Source organism: Emydura macquarii, unplaced genomic scaffold, assembly GCF_026122565.2.
Source record: "Emydura macquarii macquarii isolate MOO-44397 ecotype Brisbane River unplaced genomic scaffold, CSIRO-AGI_Emac_v2 contig_3295, whole genome shotgun sequence".
NCBI classification, from domain to species: Eukaryota; Metazoa; Chordata; order Testudines; family Chelidae; genus Emydura; species Emydura macquarii.
The window spans coordinates 5,243,459-5,266,048 of NW_027133432.1; the positions used below are offsets into that span (position 1 = coordinate 5,243,459).

General features: G+C 41.4%; 1 long non-coding RNA gene across 1 annotated transcript; it reads left to right on the plus strand.

The window, feature by feature from the left end:
• Positions 1-8,754: 8,754 nt before the first annotated feature.
• LOC137143076 (uncharacterized) lies at positions 8,755-10,073 on the plus strand. The gene is made up of 2 exons (XR_010917102.1): positions 8,755-9,257; positions 9,867-10,073. It is a non-coding gene; the product is annotated as an uncharacterized lncRNA (long non-coding RNA).
• Positions 10,074-22,590: the final 12,517 nt, after the last annotated feature.

Here is a 22,590-nt window from a genome sequence, read left to right on the forward strand (position 1 = left end):
GGTATGTGATTCAACTTGCAGAGAGGAAATGTTATTAGTAGTTTCAATATCTTTTCCATTTAAAACTGATAGGATATTCTCAATGACCTGCACTGATGCCTATTGCCTCATAAATAATCCGATTTTCTTCCATATAAGAGAAAATGTCTGTGATGTTTTCTAAATACATAGTAACCAGTTTTGTCTAGAGTTATGTCAATAGTAAGAAAAATGTTTTGTAAATGTTTGTGAATTCTGAGTGCTGATTCCATCTCACCATGTTCATGCTCTTAACATATGCACATCCATCTTTGTTCATGCAAATATTGTCAGATACCATAGTTTCCACTTATTAGCAATCCCTTGGTTGCCAGCCAAAAGTTGCTGTTATCTGGCACTTGCTAATAAGTGGAAGACAGGTTTGCAAGGCAGCAGCCAAGGAAGAAAGCGCTGGCATAAGCCTTCCCTGGCTGCAGACTGCAAACCCAGTAACATGGAGGGGGATTCCAGCCCAGATCCCAGAGTGTTCAAAAAGGAGCAAGGGTTCTGGGACCCATGACAACTGCACTGTACCTCTCCCTGGCTCCCTGGTTACAGGTACACTAACACATGAGTGCCCAGTGACAAGGAAAGGCTCAGTCCACAGTGGAAGTTTCTGCTATTCCCTAGGCCACATAAAGGGTTAAGGCGAGGAACCCCAACATTTATAAAGTGAAACAAACCACTGGAATAAACAAGTTAGTACCACTTTATGTGTTTTGTGACATTTGTTTGTTACCTTTTCTTGTTTTTAATATTTTGAACAAAACATCCCTATTCATTATTTTGTTAAACCGTTTTGTGCGAGATTGGAATGTATTTGTACTGGCTAAAATATATTTACATAAATATTTAGTGCCTTGTACACTAGCAACAATTTTGCCAAGTGTACTGGACAGCAAACTTGTAAGCATCTGCTTTAATACAGGGCCTGACTTTGTTTTACAATCTCTGGTTCAGGCCTCAGATCTTGTACCAGGCCCTGTGCTCTAGGCTCTCTCTCTGCTACACAGTGAATGCTTAGGATGTCCCAGGATTGGGCCCAAAGGTATCAAGAGTAAGAGAGAGAAAAATAATGTACCACCCCAGTGCATTAAAATAATACTAGACTGGATTCTCCTCCGATAAAAACTAATGTAAATCGAGAAGTCATTGGAGTTAAAATGGTGCGAAGCTAATGTAAACAAAAAGGGAGTCAAACCTTAAGGACAGATTCTCAGTCTCATTAAGGCTGTTTAACTGGCCTGTGGAGGATTCACTCTGCTTATGGGAGTCTTCTGGTCATGTAGGGTCAGCATAACAGTTTCTCACTGATCCTCCCCCTTCCCACACATACACACAGCTCAGATTTGGGTGTGTGGCAGGGAATGGGGCATAGATGGAGCGCCTCAACATTCCCCAGCTGCCAGAATGGTCACATGAGGCTGTGGGCATCATGACAAAGTAGAGCAGCTTTGAAGCTAAAAGGCATAAAGTGGATCATAGAATCATAGAATATTAGAGTTGGAAGGGACCTCAGGAGGTCATCTAGTCCAACCCCCTGCTCAAAGCAGGACTAACCTCAACTATATCATCCCTGCCAGGGCTTTGTCAAGCCTCAGCTTAAAAACCTCTAAGGATGGAGATTCCACCACCTCCCTAGGTAACCCATTCCAGTGTTTCACCACCCTCCTAGTAAAAAACGTTTTCCTAATGTCCAACCTAGACCTCCCGCCCTGCAACTTGAGATCATTGCTCCTTGTTCTGTCATCTGCCACCACCGAGAACAGCCTAGCCCCATCCTCTGTGGAACCCCCTTTCAGGTAGTTAAAGGCTGCTATCAAATCCCCCCTCACTCTTCTCTTTTGCAGACTAAACAAGCCCAGTTCCCTCAGCTTCTCCTCATAAGTCCTGTGCTCCAGCCCCCTAATCATTTTTGTTGCCCTCCGCTGGACTCTCTCCAACTTGTCCACATCCTTTTTGTAGGGAGGGCCCAAAACTGGACACAATATTCTAAATGCGGCCTCACCAATGCCGAATAGAGGGGAATAATCACTTCCCGTGACCTGCTGGCAATGCCCCTCCTAATGCAGCCCAATATGCTATTAGCCTTCTTGACAACCAGGGCACACTGCTGACTCATATCCAGCTTTTTATCCACTGTTATCCCCAGGTCCTTTTCTGCAGAGCTTCTGCCCAGCTCGTTGGTCCCCAGTCTATAGCTGTGCATGGGATTCTTCCTTCCTAAGTCAGCCCAGCAGCCAACCAGCCAGCCTCAGGCTAGGGCTGGACAGTTGGGAAATATGGCATAAAGTCATCTTTGCACCCCCCTCCTGAGTTGTGCTGATGCAGTACAAGATCTGTGTGTAAAAGTCAACATCAAATCCATATAAGCAAAGATATTTATCAGCCCGACAGCAGGTAACTTGCATTATCTTACTTTGATTGTGCTCAGTGACTTCCAGAGATCAGTTTAAATAAATCTCTGCTTGTACTAAAGGATAAACGGCTAGTCAAAACTAAAAGCACTATGAACAATAGGTGTTTGTTTAATATTCAGTGTTCAGAATCTCATGTAGTCAGTGAACATTTTAAAAATATCACTGCCCATCCAAGCATCACTACATATTTTTTAGGCTCTCAAGTTTTTGGTGATGAATTTGCTTGATTTTGTGAATTTATCGTAGTGATGGGGCAAACATCACAAAGTTTGCAGATTTGGCTCTGTTTGGATATTTGCCTGAATGTCTGATCTGGAAACGTGGCTGTAAATCTCAGATGTTTCCATGCCTTTCTGGATCTGGACGGTATGGGAAAGTGCATAAACATGGAAAAAATGATGAGGGAAAATAATAAAATAGAGCCAACTATTTCAAAGCTCCTAAGAAATTCAGTTTCGATTTGAGCCTTGGGTGAAATTTGAAAGTTTAATTCTTACTTTATCTGAAGTGGGCCACTGTCCCACCTCTGACTATTAATATTATTTTAATGTACAAAATATGTAGAAAGGTTCCCTAAATGACACTACAACAACGCCATCTACCTCTTATACAACACTTTTCATCTGCAGCTCTCAAAGCGCTTTGCAGAGGAGGTCAGTATCATCAGCCCCATTTTACAGATGGAGAAACTGAAGCCCTGAGAATGGGTAGTGATTTGCCCAAGGTTAACCAACAAACCAGTGGAAGAGCCCAGAATGTAACTCAGGAGAACTGAGTTCCAGTCCTGTTCCCTTTCTAATCTGTAGTCAGTGAGTCAGTACCTGACTTGAGGAATCAGTGGCCTCCCATATGAATATAATTCCATTTGGTTGACTACCTCACAGTAAGCAACAGTAGTTGGGGGATATTTCGCTGCAACCCAGACAGCCCTTACTGCCAACTGGCAAGGGGCACAGAGAGGTCTCATTTGTACATGCTAGTTCACCAGAGTGTCATGTGAGGTCTTAAATAAAAGCTGGCATCACAGTGGTCATCAAACATCACAAAATGCCCGTACAGATGTTGTGTAAGGAGTTATGTACACTGAAAATTATGTTCTTAAGGTCTGTGTCACCAGCAGTGGTGAAAAACAGGTTTTCTGCCAGACAAGAAATATTTATCTACCTGGCTGTTTACATGGAAATTAAGTGTGGTATGGTTCACAATGGGTTTCCACTCACCAGTCTGAACTGAATGCAAATGAAGGACTGTGAAAACTTCAAAGACAGAAAAGTAACTGAAAGAAGTAAGTGGAGGTTGGGGGACGCTGGCCTATCCTGAGATTCACATCAAAGGTTTTCTGTCTTTTTGGGGGGATGAAGAGATCACCCTGTCATGCCTTCACCTAGGAAGTAAACAGACAGTGAGTTTGCTTCATTAAAGAGGGGTTTCAACCAGCTTGGTTGAAAACTCGAGAGAGAACTTTAGGTAACATAAGCTTCTTTAGCTAAGAGATTAACTTCTTAGTTAAGGTTAGTCTCTAAAAAGTATGTTATGTATGTATTGTTTTGTATGTAACCATTTGTTTCCAATATTCTTACTATCCCTTGAATCTCTGTTCTTTGATAATAAACTTATTGTTTTCACTATAAGTATATCTAAGTGCTGTGTATTTAACAGTGCTGTGTTCTGAGGTATAACTAATAAGCTGGGTGCACTGTACCTTTGAGAGCAGCAGGCCTGGTAATTCTGTGAGTGTTCAGTGGATCCAGGGCTGGACACTACAGGGGTTGGTGTGTGCCTATCACTACCTGTACAGAGAAAGCCAGAGGCTGGTGGTTTCAGGGAGCTGATCCACAGCTCACACAGAAAAGACTTCCTCACACAAAGGGCAAGTGGCAGTGTGGTGCCTCAGAACCCTAGGTACCCCTGGGAAATGTCAAATCTCCACACAGGTTTTCATGGTATGCATATACAAAATACGAGAAAGACAGTGCATATTCCGCACAGAGCATTGAAAGAGGGGGAAATGGTTCAATAGTTTCATGAAGGAAAAAAAAGAATCTTTGAGCACTTCCTGAAATTCAAGAATTAATAAAGTTCTCGTCTATCAACATAATAAACAAGATGACTAATAGTTAACATTAAAACCATTATGACAAAAAGGAGAAACAAATTTCCCTTTGAGCCCCAGCTTTAGCTGACATGTAGGGCTGTCATCATTACTGTATATATATTTTTAAATCGTTTCTTATGGGCCTTACTTTGGAAGACAATGGAAGTGTACATAAAATGTCAAACATGAGTTCAGTGTAAGTGTTTCTCAGACAGAATGATCATTACATGACTTCTTATAAATGACATTGGCATACAATTATACCAACTACCATAAGCTCATCACTTGCTTTTCCAGGTTTTTGTATGGCACAAAGTAAAAACAGAGAGAGCATCAGGCAGAGCCTTCTCATACGGATGGCACACAGAAATTGTTGAAAGTTTTCCCATTATATAATCTCAGTCTGGCTCTTGAAGAGACTTATTTTTCAGCTCCAAGACTTTGCACGCACTGTCCCTTAGTTAGTTAGCGTCACTACCAGACTAGAATACTGTAAAGGTCATTTGGATAATATATTTTATGCCTGAGAGGCAGGGACCATCTCTTTGTTCTGTGTTTTTGTTCTGTGCCTATTTAGATTAGTGAGATGCTGTTTCAGTAACACTCTGGGCTTGGAAAAAAATTACAAAAATTTAAAATCCAAATCCTTTGTTTACAAATAAGTTTGGTAATTTTCTGCAATGCAAAACTAAGATGTAGACAGTGTAGTAGAAAAAGAGAGCCTGGAGCACTGGGCCTGCAAGATTTGAGGGACTGTATGGAGATAAGGGGCTGCGGGCGGAGGCTGTGGTAAGGGCAGTAAAAAGGAGGGGTGGATGCTGGTGCTGTATGGTACCTCTCCCTGCACTGCCTGGGATGTGTCCTGTCAAGGGACTGCACACAGGGAAGGAAGCTGTGAATGTGCTGAGCCCCATCCCTGAGAGTGCAGCAGGAGACTCTAGGGACCCTTTAGCACAGACTGCATCCTGAGGTATCTTCCAGGTAACTGGATTTTCATTTCTGTGAGGACAATATTTTATAAATCCCTGTGAATCAGGTTTCATCAACAACTGCATTTTATCTGAAGTGGGAGGAAAATAGCAATAGTTCATGTAGACTGACAGCACATGTTCAAAGCACTTCACCCTCATTGGCAATTAAGGAAGCCTCGTCTGGATGATCTGTTCATTGGACAGCACAAAAATTACAACAAAACCAACCTATGTCTGTCTTACGCTGTGTTGATGCCTTTTAGTCCGCACACTCAAAATCAACTGACACAAGGTTTGCTGCACAATGGCAGGTGGGGGAAGCTTGTGCAGGCACACAGCATGGCACAGGAATACAAGAGGGCACAAAGAATAAGGGTTGGAAGAGCCCAAAGGCACGCTAAGTTTTCATTTATATTTTGTAGCTGAAAATTTGTAATATACAAATGTTTCTCTGAGACAGGAAAATGCTTTGGGACAGTGCGGGCTGTATGTGCAATTCCGCACAGATTGAAAATGCCACCTCATAGATTGATGGTTTCACCCCCGAAATTATAACCTTTGGCATAAACAATTCTATGACCTAGGCACAGGTCACAAGTAGTTTCACACACAAGCATGCCTCATTAAACAGAGTGGGATTCACTTTTCATGCAGGCGCCTGATCAAAGGCTATTTTTTGTCCTGTGGCCTTTATAATCTTCTTTCTTCCTTGTGAATCTTCATCAAAGCAGATAAGTCTCCAAAGCTAATGCCAGTGTTGTTCAGTCAGTGGGTTGATTGGAAAAAAACTGTTCAAGGAATAAGTAACCATAATTCATGCCAAAGTCCATAGGAGAGTCAGTTCCATAATACATCTGAGTTTGACCACTCTGGAGGACGTGGTTAATGAATTCCCTTTGCTTCTAAATTACAGTTTTGCTGCACTGTAGAGTGCTGCTGCTATGCCACCTCTCTAAAAAACCATCACTATACAGGGGTAACATTTGGAAGAATGTCTCTGTACCCAGAAGAGCATGAAATACAGGGCTAGATCTCCATCAGGTGTACACTAGCATAGCATCATTGATTTAATGAAGCTATGCTGATTTACACCAGCTGAATATCTCACCCGTATTTATTTAAAAGAGAGCTTCAATTCTGCAGAATTTTAATCTGTCTAGGGGGTAGATTAATACATCAAAGAGGCTTAATCTAGCCTGTGAGCTGGGCTTTTGACACCCACAGAATAGCAGGTAATGGTGAAGAAAGAACCCACTTTCTCAATTACTTTACTGATGAAAAGGAAAGCAGATATAACAAAATGGAGAATGTTTATAAACTCATAGAGCACCAAACAATCTATGACTAGTCCACCCTTTATCCATGGAGAGTGGTAGTAGCCTCCATGATCCAAATAATTCAGGACAATCCCTCCTTTCCAAAGCTACAGTGAAAAAAAAGCTCTGGTAGTTCAGCATACTTAGGATGTCAGTTATGATTTATGAAATGAGATTTCAAGCCTTATTTCCTTTTATTACAGAGTGAAAGTTTTTCAGATGCTTATTAAGATGACCTGAGAATCAGGAAGGAAACCAATGAATCACTCATGAAGAAGAAATGAAATTTTAAGAGAATCCTAATAAAGATGCATTTATCATTTTTTTCTTCATTTATCTTCTCAGCCTGAGCTTCAGTCCCATCACCTATGTGACTGATGCCAGCTTTGAACAGCTTCCATCCCTACCCCCACCTCCTCTTTTGCTTTTTCAGGTTAGTCATGCTACCAGCCTAAAGAAGTGGATGAAATAAAGCCCCTTTAGAGGTGAATGAAACATTTACAGTCTCTTTCTCTCCTTGTTATCCTTCACATTGCAGTGCATTCAGAGTTTGCACCCAAAGAAATATTTAAAATGAGCCATCAAAGATTTTCAGCATTTCTGTTCATTAGTAAGTTTTTTCCAGTTATTGCGTATTAACATGGCTTCAGAATAAAAGCAATGTTTTCCTTTGAGAGAAACAAAGACAAAAATGTACACTCATAAGCCCACCCAAACCATTCAGTTTGTTCCTGGAGTTCAGTCAGCATCACTCTTAGGTAACAGTTGCCAGCTGCAGAGCATTAAGACATCTTTATTCACTGTAGGTTATACTATATCCAGTTCAGCTATTGCAGGCTAGGTTATTTAGTATCATTCTGATGCCTCTATGTGAATGGTTGCACAGCTTGGCCTGATTAATTTCTACACTAGTTAAGAGCTATTTGTTTCCTAAGATCTTTTTTCTTTACCGTATAGATGTGCTGCAGATTTATTTGCTTGATGTGCTCATTTTTGTGTCAGCTCACAGATTGGTTTTCCAGCTCACAGCTACTTCCAAAGAAGGCTGCTGTCTAAGCTTCAATAACAAACTGAAAAGTTTAGGAGTGTTGCTGAAATGCATTAATATTGTTCACTACAAAGGTGTAAAATTGGACTAGCTTTGTTGCTGCCAGTAATTTGTCCAAATTTACCCTGGTCTAACCAAGAGCAGAATTTGACCCTGAATTCTGTGAGCTTTTCAAGACAGAATTGTGGTAGGCCTTCCCCAACTCTTCATTGTCATGAGGAAAAAGAAACGAGTTAAAGCCTTTTAGCTGATATTTTAATCCAAATGTTCTTTTGGGCCAAAATTTTCCAAGTAATTGGGAGCTGGCAGTGCTCAACACCTCTGAAAATCAGATCATTTTTATTTAGAATTACAGTATTATGAACTTAAGAACTTAACTTTAGACACCCAGATTTGAATATTTTGGCCTCAGTTTCTACTGATAATGGCTATTTTGAAAACTACAAAAAGACTAACACTTACAAATCTATATTTCTGTAGCTTTGGAGAGAGCTCTACAAAAGACAAGTAAAGCCCCTCCTGTTCTTTAAAGGAACAAAAAGTTTGAGAAACTTCATCTCTTTTCTCTCTCCTTGTGATAGGGTGAACTACTAGCCCTGGGAGAGCTAAATTATGCCAGGTGGGCCCAATCAGCTAAGTAGGCTGCAAGCAGGGGAGATTTAGAGTGGAGGCAGCTAATTAAGGACAGGCTCACCTGTGCATGAACAGGCAGGGCCTGTATAAAGCCAGCTAGCTGGGGGCTGTTGTGAAAGACTGCAGGGAAGTAGGTGGTAGTCACTGCCTGAATGGAGAGTGTTGGAGGTTGGCAAACCTAAAGGGGAGGAGCCAGAGTTGCAGAAAGATGTCCAGGAAAACAGCAGCAAGAGGTAAAACTGTATAAGGTTGTTTGATATAGGGTCCCTGGATTCTCCTACCAGCCAGTGGGGAGTGACAAGGGTGTGGGAGCTGGACAGCAGGTCTGGAAAGACTGAATTCCCTGGAAAGGGAGGACTTTAGTGAATTAGGTGGAGGCCCAAGACACAGAAAGGAAGCTGCAGACCAAGGAGTAAGCTGAGCAGTAGAGAGAGACAAGATGGAGAAGACAACACCAGAGGGAAAATGCAAGCTGGCAGAACTAATCACCAGGATAGCCGGCAGGAGATGTCTCATGACACTCCTTCATAAAAGCATGCAAGTTGCAGAAGTGGATGAGCAAATGTTATTTCTCCCAGGTGCAGTGCAAGCTAACTGTGGATACACTACTATTGCTGTGTACAGAATCCATGTACTGTGAGGAAAGGAGACAAAGCATATGGAGATGTAGCCATAGTTCCCTTCTGGGCCATATTTCTCTCCCTTTACCCAAGTCCTCCTTATACGATCATTCCCTTCATCTCCTCTTCATCCTCAGTGAGTATCTTCTCTCCATCTCCTTCCCCCCCTACTTTCCCCTACTTCCCCACTTGCCCAAAAAAAAAAAAAAACCACGGTCAAAATAGCCATAAGTGGCCTGAGTTTTGAGTGCCCGACTTGAGATACCTTTTGGACTTGCTTTTTCAGCAGTGCTGGGCACTCACAGCTCCAGTGGAAGTCAAGGAGAATTGAAAGTGGTCAGCATCGTTAAAAATCAGACCCCTCTAATAGGTCTCAAGTTGGGCACCCAAAATGGAGCCAGCTGTAATCATTGGCAACTTCCAACATTTTGGTTGTGTTGCTTTATAATATAAATAACAAATTTTATTTTTATATATTTTTTTTAAATGAAACTAACAAGATATACACCAATTATCACCCTGACCACATTACTTGTTTGTATCCTTTTCCTTTGCCCTTTGTCTGATTTTTTTTGTTTTTGTTTTTGTTTTTTGTTTTGTTTAAATAGTTGTAGCGTGTAAGGTCACTGGGGAAGCACTATCTTCCTATATGTTTGTTCTGTGCCAAGCAAATAAAGGACACTGACAGAATTAATACTAAAGTTCAAACACAAGGAATTCTAATTTTAATCTTGAATCTACATAGAATTTTCAGATCTGTTCAATCTGGTCAGCACTAAAGGAGAAAATCAACCTGGAGATTACAGATTATGGCTGTGGCATGGGGTTCTCAAGAGAAGTGAGTTTTTGAGGACAAGTCTATACGAAGAGTTAGTGCATGGCACCATGTAAATCTACAGTGCTCCAGATGCCTGTGTGGAACCTGCTGACATGAACTAAAAGTTCCATAGTGCACTTTGAGCTACAGTTTCAAAGGATGGAGTTCTCCCTCTCTGCCTGAAGGAGCTTCACTTGCAGAGTTGCGTAACAGGCCTGCTAGCCGGAGCAGCCATAGGGGAGGAACAGCAAGATCCCAAGGAACAAGCATCACTTGCAATAGAGAAAAGGACCTGGGGGTTACAGTGGATAAAAAGCTGGATATGAGTCAGCAGCGTGCCCTGGTTGCCAAGAAGGCTAATAGCATATTGGGCTACATTAGTAGGAGCATTGCCAGTAGATCAAGGGAAGTGATTATTCCCCTCTATTTGGCATTCGTGAGGCCACATTTGGCATATTGTCTAGTTTTTGGGGCCCCCACTACAAAAAGGATGTGGACAAGTTGGAGAGAGTCCAGAGGAGGGCAACAAAAATGATTAGGGGGCTGGAGCACAAGACTTGAGAGGAGAGACTGAGGGAACTAGGCTTGTTTCTTCTGCAGAAGAGAAGAATGAAGGGGGATTTGACAGCAGCCTTAACTACCTGAAACGGGGTTCCAGGGAGGATGGAGCTAGGCTGTTCTCAGTGGTAGTAGATGACAGAACTACGAGCAATGGTCTCAAGTTGCAGCAGGGGAAGTCTAGGTTGGATATTAGGAAAACGTTTTTCACTAGGAGGATGGTGAAGCACTGGAATGGGTTACCTAGGGAGGTGGTGGAATCTCCATCTCTAGAGGTTTTTAAGCTGCGGCTTGACCAAGCCCTGGCAGGGATGATTTAGCTGAGGTTAGTTCTGCTTTGAGCAGGGAGTTGGACTAGATGACTTCCTGAGGTCTCTTCCAACACTAATATTCTATGATTGGGAACCAAACCTGAAGAAAGGGGCAGCACTACCCTCCCACCAGTGGAGCGATTGTCAAGTTTGCTTATTTTGTTGTAGAACATTTTGAGGCTGAGCCCCTCAACCGCACCAAAAGGGGATAAGATTTAAGGTACAATTAGCTGGTGGGCTGGAGCCTGCCTCAGTGGACACAGATGAAGACTCCTTCCCTCCCACTCCTGCTGGGGAGATCCACAGCCACATCAGGGCACACAGAAGGGCCACAAAGACGTGCTGCTCCAGCCACACCACTTCAAATTTGGTGGCAAATACAAGCAATGAGCTAGTTCCTGCAGAAGGAAATCAGTCAAACCTCCAAAAAAAAAGAAAGAAAGCAAGGGTGATGCCTTAAAGCAAATGTCCACATCTGTTGCCTCAAGCTGGATGGGTATGGCTCAGTTGCTAAAATGGATGGCCAAGTAGCATCTGCAATACCAACAACAGCAACTCTTCCAGCAACTGGCAAACCAGCAGCAGCTAATCCACAATCTAGCCCCTGAGGAGCAACAACAGCAGCTGGTACTACTGCTGGTCATGGTACTACAGCCTCCTGCTACACCAGGGCCAGCGAGCCTCAGTTCAGCAGTGGCCCCTAATCCTGTCAGGCTTACAAAGATGGGGCCTGGTGATGATGATGCCACGTCATCCCTCAAAACCTCCAGGCAAGGTTCTGTAACGGGAATGGGACAGAAGTAGTGGGCCTCGGGGACTTGGGATGTGCTTAAACCCTGGTGCTGAGCTTTTTGGTCCCAAATACTGGGTCACCCCAGGGTGCCATCATTCTAAAATGAGTACATGGAGACATGAAACCTTTCCTCCATGTCCCATTCATCTAACTGTGGAGAAACCTATGAAGTCCCTGATGGTCTCCAGCTTTATTGAAGAGCAGTGGGTGTCTCACCATTGAAGCTACTTTACAGGAGACAGCCACAAGGAATTTTAGCCTTCATTTGGGAGGTGTGGGAAGCATGGTCCTTGCAGGCTGATAATGTGGTACAGTATATTTTGATCTCTGGGAGACACTCAAAGCTTCAGATTAATTCACTAGGGAAAACCTTCTACCTGCCCAGAGCAGCCAGGAATCAGCCTGTCATAAAGAGGCTCACCTTTGGGTGTTTCAGCCCAGGGATCAGGTTTTCTTATTACTTGCCTTCAAGTAACATGATCCTGCCTGCCTCCTGACACCTGACTTTGTCCTCTGCCTATCCTGGACTCTGACCTCCCTGGTACCTGACTCCTCCAACCACTAGGTCTGATGGCCCCTGTCCTGGTTGTGACAGGCTGTCTTGTCCCAGGTATTGGAAAGTGAAAATCCTGCTTCTCTTACTAGAAAATTATTCCTCAGAGAAGACTTAGTCTGTAATTGAAAAAGGTGTTGGCAGAGAAGTGGGCAATAGACTCATTGTGCTACTACTTAGCAATCATTTCATCTTAGTCACTGACCATGCCATGTCCCATTGGCTCCATGACATGAAGAACACCAACCCCTGAATTATGAGGTAGTACCTGTCCCTCCAGCCCTTCTATGCCCAACAGAGGGCCAGGTGAGTCCACCTGAATGGTTTGAGGTTTTTTCCTGAGGAAGAGCCAAAAGGGAAGGGGTATAAATGGGGTCCTATGAGGGATGTGTGATAAGATAGAGAGGTCCCACATCAGCAGAGAAGGGTGTAAAGAGGGCTTGTGGGACCTGCTAGCCCCACCCTGCTATACGTGCAGCCAATGCCAAATCTGGAGGGGGAATAAAAGAAGAGCGCTTGGCTCAGTTCAGGGCTGACTGGCAAAGAAAGAGGAAGGAGCTCTTTCCATCTACATAAAGGGACTGTCATGCTGGGTAGATGGGGGGAGGGGGGCAGGGAGATCATTTGTCATATTAGTTAACATCAGTGTGTCAAAATCATAATTCATGTGAGATATGCCATGTCAGGTACTCTTACAAAGATTATAATATGCTAAGTCAGATGATAATACTTATGTTCATGTGTAATATATGAAATGGAAGTTATAGATATATTTGAGATCTGTATTTCAAATTGTGCTGCCTGGGCAACACCCCAGATAGGATGGCAGCAGGATAATACCCTGCTTAATAGCCCATTAAGACACTCATAGATGCAAGAGGCCCAGGAAGAAACTAAAGGCATACCTGAAGAGTTACCAGGATTGGCCCATGTGACTCTGGACTCTATTTTAGTTCTTGTAACATTCCACAAGACAGCATGGCCAAGGCCAGAGGGTATATAAGGCCAAGTCACAGAAACCATTTTGTCTTTGTTCCTGTTCCGCTACAGACACATACCTGCCTCTGGATCAATTCATTTTGCAACTGAACCAAAGGACTAAGACCCATCCAGGTACTGGATGTATACCAGAGGAACTGTACAAGCCTGCAACTCCACAATTCTCCCAGAAACTGGATGTATATTAACTTTCAATCATTTGTATGTATCTGATTTGCTTTGACCCTTTAACATTTCTCTTATAGTTTATTTCTTTCTTTTGACAATAAACCTTTAGTTTTAGTTACTAAAGGATTGGCTGGCAGCGTGGTATTTTAGGTAAGATCCAAACTTATATTGAGCTGGTATTGTGGCTGACCCTTTGGGGTCAGTGGGAACCTTTTTAGAAAAGAGCATAGAGTTTATATAACTGGTCTATTTGTACACTGGCTTCTGTGGGGCTTCAGAAGTGCAGTTTGTGGCTGGTTAGGAAGCCTGACTTCAGTGTCACCCATCAGTGCTGGGAGAATCTGCTCTCCATTTGCAGCCTGCCCTGACCTTGGTATTTTCAGGTGGCTATCCCGGGCACGGGACGGGTCACAGGGAGCTTCAGGAGCAGACACTGGGAAGGAACAGTAAGACCCCAAGGAATGGGCAAAACTTGAAACAGACTGTTTGGGCACCAAGGCCAAAGGAAAAGGCAGGAATTTCTCCCTCTCCACCCCACCTGGAAGACTTGGGGATGGCCCAGTACTGAGTTCAATTTCCTTTTTTGTTATTGAACACTTTGGGGCTATGCCTCTCAACCCTTCCCTGAGAGTGATAAGACTGAAAGGATAATTCGCCCCCTGGGGATACCCACAGCCTCATTGCAGCACCCAGAAGGTCCATATGAAGACCTAATCATTTGCTCACTATTGTTTTTAATATAATATCCCTTTTTTAACTGAAAGGTTAGCCAATTTTCAGAGTCCTGAAGACTGTTTCAATCAGGAGGAGAAACTGATTCCTGCTGTGTCCAGGGAAACAGGACTTGGTGACATTCTTTGTAAATAAACAATATTGTATTGAAGAGATAACGGACTCCATCAAACAGCAAGAGTTTCTTTGCTAAGGGTTCTAAGCCTTTCTCTCCAGCACTCTGCCCCAAAACTCACTTGTTTAGCTTTTTCACCAGTGCTTTTTTCACTGTGTCCTTGGTTTTCTTCTACTTCTCTCTTACAGCTCTACTAATTTGTGCCTTAGCTCCTGCATTGGCTATATAAGTTCCCAGGAAAACCCTTGGGCCACATGGTTCAGCTTTTGTCCAAACCTTGCCATGTGCTTGTGTTTCGGTTTGTGCTGTTTCAGTTATCTGTTACACTCCCCACCTTTAATCCAACCCATAACTAAATCTAAACACAATCTAAAATGTTTTTTTAATCGTCATTATAAATGTCATTGAAAAGCCATGTTAAAGAGCATGTGGTTAACCAAATATTAAATCCTAGAAGACTAGGGTTGGAAAGGATCTCAGGAGGTCATCTAATCCACCCCCCTCTCAAAGCAGGACCAACCCCAACTAAACCATCCCAGCCAGGGCTTTGTCAAGCTGCACCTTAAACCTCAAGGATGGAGATTCCACCACCTCTCTAAGTAACCCATTCCAGTGTTTCACCACCCTCCTGGTGAAAACGTTTTTCCTAATATCCAACCTAGACCTCCCCCATTGCAGCATGAGACCATTGCTCCTAGTTCTGTCATCTACCACCATTGAGAACAGCCTAGCTCCATCCTCCCTGGATCCCCATTTCAGGTAGTTAAAGGCTGCTATCAAATCCCCCTTCATTCTTCTCTTCTGAAGACTAAACAAACCTAGTTCCCTCAGCCTCTCAAGTCTTGTGCTCCAGCCCCCTAATAGTTTTTGTGGCCCTCCGCTGGATTCTTTCCAACTTGTCCACATCCTTTCTATAGCAGGGGGCCCAAACCTGGACACAGTACTCCAAATGTGGCCTCACCAGTGCTGAATAGAGGGGAATAATCACATCCCTCAACCTGCAGGCAACGCTCCTACTAATGCAACATAATAAGCCATTAGCCTTCTTGGCAATAAGGGCACACTGACTCATATCCAGCTTCTTGTCCACTGTAACCCCCAGGTCCTTTTCTGACGAACTGCTGCCTAGCCAGTCAGTCCCCAGTCTGTAGCAGCATTTGGGATTCTTCTGTCCAAAGTACAGGAGTCTGCACTTGCCTTTGTTGAACCTCATCAGATTTCTTTTTGCCCAACTCTCCAATTTGTCTAGGTCATTCTGTACCCTATCCCTACACTCCACCGTATCTATCACTTCCCCATTTTAGTGTAATCTGCAAACTGGCTGAGGGTGCAATCCACCCTCCTCTAGAGCGTTAATGAGGATGTTGAACAAAACCAGCCCCATGACCAATCCCCAGGGCACTCTGCTTATTACCAGCTGCCAACTAGAGATTGAGCCGTTCACCACTACCTGTTGAGCCTGATGATCTGGCTAGCTTTCTATCCATCTTCCATCCACCCATAGTCCATTCATCCAATCCATACTTCTTTTACTTGCTGACGATAATACTGTGGGAGATCCTATCAAAAGCTTTGCTACAGTCAAGGTATATCATGTCCACCACTTTCCCCACATCCACAGAGCCAGTCATCTCATCATAGAAGGCAATCAGGTTGGTCAGTCATGACTTGCCCTTGGCGAATCCATGCTGACTCTCTAATCACCTTCCTCTCTTCCAAGTGCCTCAAAATGGAATCCTTGAGGACCTGCTCCATGATTTTTCCAGGCACTGAAGTGAGGCTGACTGGTCTGTAGTTCCCTAGATCCTCCTCCTTCCCTTTTTGAACATGGGCACTATATATTGCCTTTTTCCAATCATCCAGGACTTCCCCAATCGGCACGATTTTTCAAAGATAATGGCCAATGGCTCTGCAGTTACATCAGCCAACTCTCTCAGCATCCTAGGATGTATTGCATCTGGCCCCATGGACTTGTGCATGTCCAGCTTTTCTAAATTGTCCTGAACCTGTTCTTTCAGCACTGAGGACTGCTAACCTCCTCCCCATTCTGTGATGCCCAGTGCAGTAATCCGGGAACTTACCTTGTCTGTGAAGACAGAGGCAAAAAAGCATTAAGTACTTCTGCTTTTTTTCACATCATCTGTCACTAGGTTGCCTCCCCCATTCTGTAAGGGGGCCCCCGCTCCCTCTGACCTCCTTCTTGTTCCTAACATACCTGTAGAAACCCTTCTTGTTAGCCTTCACCTCCCTTGCTAGCTGCAACTCCAGTTGTACTTTGCCCTTCCTGATTCCACGCCTGCATACTCAAGCAGTATTTTTATACTTCTCCCTGGTCATCTGACCAAGCTTCCACTTCTTGTAAACTTCCTTTTTGTGTTTAAGCTCCTCAAAGACTCTTTTGTTAAGCCATGCTGGTCACCTGCCATTTTTGCTCTTCTTTCTGCATATTGGGATGGTTTGTTCCTGCACCCTCAATAAGATTTCTTTAAAATTCAGCCAGCTCTCTTAGAATCCTTTCCACCTCATATTAGCCTCCCAGGGCATCCTGCCTATCAGCTCCTTGAGGGAGTCAGTCTGCTTTTCTGAAGTCCAGGGTCTGTATTCTGCTCTTCTCCATTCTTCCTTTCGTCAGGATCCTGAACTCTACCCTCTCATAGTCACTGCTTCCCAGGTTGAAGTTTCAAAATACAGCTTATACTATATTGGATAGTGATGGAAAAAACAAAAGGGTCTGTAAATGTCATGTTTTCATTAAATAACCGATAAAGGGCTAGCAAGCTTCAACTTTCTCCACCTTTTAGTTTTTTGCAGTTTCTAATACTATAGTATGTATTGGTTTGTGGGTTTTTTCAGTTTAAATTTCCGTCAAATTAGAGTACAAACAATAATTCCAAATGGATAAATGTCATATTTTTACATAATATTTTATCCAGTTACCATCAGATAAAAATAAAAAACAAGTAAACAAGAACCTCTTTTTATAGCTTCTATTTTTTCAGTGGATGGAGAAGCACATAGGGAAGCAATTAACTTCCTCCACCAAACAACAGTCTGATATGTGTGTCTGTCAGAAAAAAAATGGTCAGAATGCAAGATTTGCAGTAGCAAATTGAAGGGATTCCAGAAATGTAATATCATGCGTGGCATCCCAGTTATCCCATTAAGACAAGATCTAACCTTTAAATGGAACAGTGATACTTTAGAGGCTGACATTTGATTTCCCTGTGTACCCATATAGACTGTAATTTGCTTTTGATAAACAACAATGAATAATGTTAATCTAAGGTTAGGATTTTTAAAAAGAGCACAGCACTGTTAAAACAGCTGTTGCATTTTATGATTTGTTAGACATTCCAGTCTTTCACTGCACTGATGAAATAATCAGAAACACACCGGAACAGTGTTTATGAATATTACGAGAGGATATATAAACAAAAAATAAAATGTTATAGTCATAACACTTCCTAAATTAAAGTAGCCTTTAGTCCTACATCAAAAACCACATTAAAGATCTGTGTCTAACTTGGTAAAAGCTTGGAAATTCAGCTGAGATTGACTCTGTCCTAAAGATAATCTTCTCCTTTTCTATCATTATTGTACATGTAATTGTCCCTAAAGATGAGGTCACTGGAATGTTAATACTTGAATCCTTTTCAAATAGGTTAATTGTACCACAACAAAGAAACAAGCACTGAGGCACTTCAATCACTAGGCCCCATAGTCTTTAACACCTCGTGGGTCCCCAATAAACACTCAGACCATGGCTCAAACAAAAGGATTCTTTTCAAAGTCGGCCCACGGGAAAGGTTGCCAAGGCCTAAGGTACAATGGCTTAGTCAGTCAGTTATAATCAGCATTGAACAGAGCGATTCCCAACTTGGCACCTCGGGACAGTCCAATAACCTTATCGCATGGGGGTCCTTAGGCTTAGTACCTGGGTCCTGCTCCTATTCCATTCTTCTACTAGAGGGCAATTAGGTCCAACTAGCCAATACTTGGTCACTTCTCGTGCTCAATCTTGTTCTCTGTGGTTTCACTGGGGACCCCTCCACATTATCCTTGTCAGATGTAGCAATTGCCATGTGTTTTCTGCTATTAGACTGCTTCATCTGTAGACAACAAACCCTACTCCACAGTCCCTGTTAAGTATGCCTAATGCCTACCTTTTATAAGCAGCAGCCCCATCCCTTTGAGTGCAAAACCTGGTTGAATCACTTATACTTTCCCATTGCTAATTCTCTGTATTGGGGACACGCTGTCTACACTAGCTTACTTGAAATTACTATAAAAACCATAATGCAAAAGGACAAATAGTAGCTTTAAGTGCTTCTGGAATCTATGTAAACCAATCACTTCAAGCAAACACCAGGCTCCTGTGTAGACTTTTTTTTTTGCTAGTGGAACCCTATCTGAAAGGCCCAAATTCAGTATGAAAGCTCCCATTGACCTATGGTCCAAACTCCCATGCCCTGGAAACCATGGAGTGTTTCAGGTTCCATTCCAGCAAGCTGAGGTGGGGATAGGGAATGTGTCTTGGTAAGAAATGTGCTTATTTATGAAGTGAATTAACAAGAGTGGATAAAGGTGTAATGACATGAGAAAGTGATTAGGTGAACTTACCTCATGTAAAATGGTAAGAGCCTAAGTGTATTTAATGAGTTACATGTATATCACACGTTAGCTAGTAATACATATATAGGAAAGTACATAATCAATATAAATGGAGGCCTACTTTAGTTTGATTCATCAGACCTATGAATAACTTTTTTTTGAGAAGGAGTCCAAAACAATGTTTTTGGCTTACAATGTATCCTGTTGTTCAACTCTTGAAATGTCCCTGATTTGGGTTCAGGACGTGGATGAGGTTACAAAGATGAAGATACAGTGAAAGGTCATGATGACCCAGCCAAATATAATCAGGGTAAACAAAGTCTCTGTCAAATATTAAAATTAATAGTTTTGTTATTGCTAATAAGTAGATAAACACATTACATAACCTAGTGTATAATGTGTAATCTTTCATTTGGTCATAAATATTGCTAATATTATGTAACAAAACAGAGAAGAGGGTTGTTAGAAAGTAGGGTGTCACCTTGGGTATAAAAGGGTGTACAGGTATTTGTTTATGTACAACCCTTGTCTGTATGTATTCAGTCAGATCAATGGCTGAACATGCCTCAGTGTGGCATTCTGTCCCTATGCTGAAATAAAACTGTTTCTTGGATCTGAAAGCTGGAATTAGCAGTGGTTTTTGTTCGCTACAGCAAGAATTGATTGTCTGCTTTACGGGGTTCATAAGGTAACCTCTGTCTCTAGTTGAGGTACTGAAAACATCCTTACCTTTTGGGGGCTTGTCCAGGATCTTAGACAGCTAGATTTCATGGAGGACTCGCCAACTACATGCAACAGTGCATAGGTAAATAATGGCTGAGACAATCAATAAGTGGATTACTAATTATGTGAGCAAAACTTGGGGTCTATTTAATTTTAAAGAGGAATGTGTCCCAAAATGTAACTCAACATCTGCAAAATGACAATAAACAATAAGAAATTAAAATCTGGCTGTACCAAAGTGTCAGAAATCAAGAGCTCTGGCTGTTAGTCCAGGATGTGAATGCTAAACTAAGTAAATGTAGAGCTGAAAAATAAGCTGCAATAGAAGAGAAAAGGAAGTTGAGAGTGAGTGAAAATATTGGAGGCAGAGAAAATGAAAGGGTTAAAGGAAAAGGTATATGAATAAAGAGCACATTCTCTTTTCACAGGGAAAGCTTATAGTTCTTAGGAGGAAGAGAGTTATTATCTTGGGAGAGAGTTTCAGATTGAGAGAGACAACTATAAGAAATTGGAGGACACTTTAATGGATTGTTGCAACTGCAGAGCAGAGTCAGTTAATCACGCTTCTTCATTTTAAGGCAGGGAGGTAGTGCTAACAGCATTACCACCCTATCCTGAGGAAATGGGGTATCCATATAAATTACATCCCTGGAAGGATCTGTTGAAAGAATTCTGTTTTAATAATTAAATGCTAAATAATTAAAGTAACTTATTAAGTAAGTTAAAGTTTAAAGGTATTATTAATTGTTAATTTATAATGCTTGCAAGATTTTTAGTCAAAGCTGGCAAAACACAATACCATATTATTTAAAACTGTTTGGCCAGCAGCCAATATATTGATTTACACAAAAGGGTAAGTGGTTTGCCTGGCTGTTTTTGTCTGTATTGGTAAAAAGTTGTTTAAAGGCATTCAATTTAATACCTTTTACATATATCAGTAATTTATAAAATTCACCATCTCTTTAAATAAGACTATGCCTAATGTAATGTAAAACACAAATTAGTGAATAAAAGTATGGCAGAGAGGAGAAAGTAGAAAAAGAAGCAAAGGTAAAACCTTTAAGTAAAATTAACATATTAAATGTGTATTTATTAGTCTATTACTTGCTTGTCTGTATTGGCCAGACTGCCAGCCACAAAATTTGTTAGATTCAAATTTTTTTGTTAATTAACATATTTTTAATCTAACTAATTGGTTATTGTGTGTCATCTCAAAGATAGATATCAAGTTAGTTATGATTCCAGATACACCCACCATGGTCGTACAAAGGAAAACCAGCAATGTATAAGTTTCTGCTTTATACAGAAACCATTATTTTAAGGAAGTACTGAAGCCTCTAACAAAAGAAAATGCATCAGCCTCTTCTACTCATAAAATAAGTCATGTGATAATTCATCACCTCTGTGAAACTGTCTAAACTTTTTGCAAGCTCTTGTAATTTCCTTTTTTATTTTCCCTAGATAAAATGTGTTTTCTAAAGTATTTGTTTTTTCTTCCAGTATAAAAAATATTCAAGGAAAAATACTTTTTGCGTCTAACTAAGCTGTTCAATTGTTCTTGCTGAAATAAACTAGTCTAATTTAGTTAAAAAGAGGCTGTTGACTCAATTAGGGTTTTTTTCGATTTAATTCTCATTAGAAATTAACAGATTTTCAATACCCATCTGTCTTATTAGTCAATGCTAATGTCAACTAAGTCAAGGGTAACTGATCGTTTTAACCCTTAGGTTTCCCTGGACCTGCCCTTAAAAGCAATGTCTAATCCTTTGTTTAGTGGTTTGTATATGTTTAACTCTTTGGAGTTTTTCTTTTAAGTTTGATATGTTTTTATATAACAATCTTGAAATTATTTGTCCCTTAGTTATTTTTATGTCACATGACTGTTAGATTTTCAATTTGGGGGGGAAGGGGGTATTTGTTGTGGGGGGAAAAAACTCTTTTTGTGTGCACAAAGGTATAAAAATATTATCAATTTTTTGTGGTACCACACTATTTCAATATTATAATTAAACACTAATCACTATTGGTGTGTTATAATACACCAATGATGGTTCATTTCTTTTCCAAATGTCAGTCATAAATGCAGGTATGTGCCTCCATAAATAATGTAATTTATAAACAATTTTTGTTAATTTTGATTTGGGATTTGTTCAACAATGTGACCAGTTGTTTGGCAAGACCCAGGTTAAAATTCCAAAGTTTGTTTAAAAAAAAAAGTTATAAATGTAGTATTAATAGCTATACTGTAGCTGCAATGTTTTGCAATGTAACAAAATATATTGTTTGGTTATCTGTGTTACAAATTGTTAAACATAATCAAATTAATACAAATAAACAATCAGGTCCCAGCTAAGTAATATAGTATTGGGGTAATTATCACCAACAAAGGAGGACAACAGGGCATCCACCCTGGATCTGATCTTAAAAAATACCCCTTTAATCAGCCTGTAGTTGATATGCTAAGGTGCATGGGTTTATTAATTATAGGTTAATTCAATTAATGATTAGCCACAACTTTAATTAAGGGCCATATTTTGCACAATAAGTTCTGCACAATATACTAAATTGGTGGAAGTGGGTTGTGTAATGGAATTTTGTTGTGCATCCTCTGTTAATTGAATTTTAAGCAGAGAAAAAATCTGAGGTGACCCATGCAGGGATGTGATAAATGGGGAGGCCTCCTGATTCCCCAAGAAGCTGAAGTTATTATCACTACGTAGCTCTTAGTCAGTGCAGTCATGCTCCACTCCACGTAGCACTAAAGCATGAGCACCAAACTAGCATGCACTAAGTGTTAGGTATTTGTGATGACTATTGGAAATATTCAAGCATAATGCATAGAGGTCATATAATGCCATCATTTATCGGAGTCGCTTCCGCTGAGTTCCACTTGGTGTGCATAGTGAACAATTTTATTGTGCATGCTCCTCAGACCAATTCTGTTTTCAGTGACATCAGTAAAAACCCACCTAAAATGCAATTGACAGTAGACTTTTTCCTTTAAACTTCTGAATAGACCTTATGTAGGGCAATGCGTGGATATTTCCCTCACTCCTACAGCAGCAGAAAGCAGCACAGAGCCGCTCCTT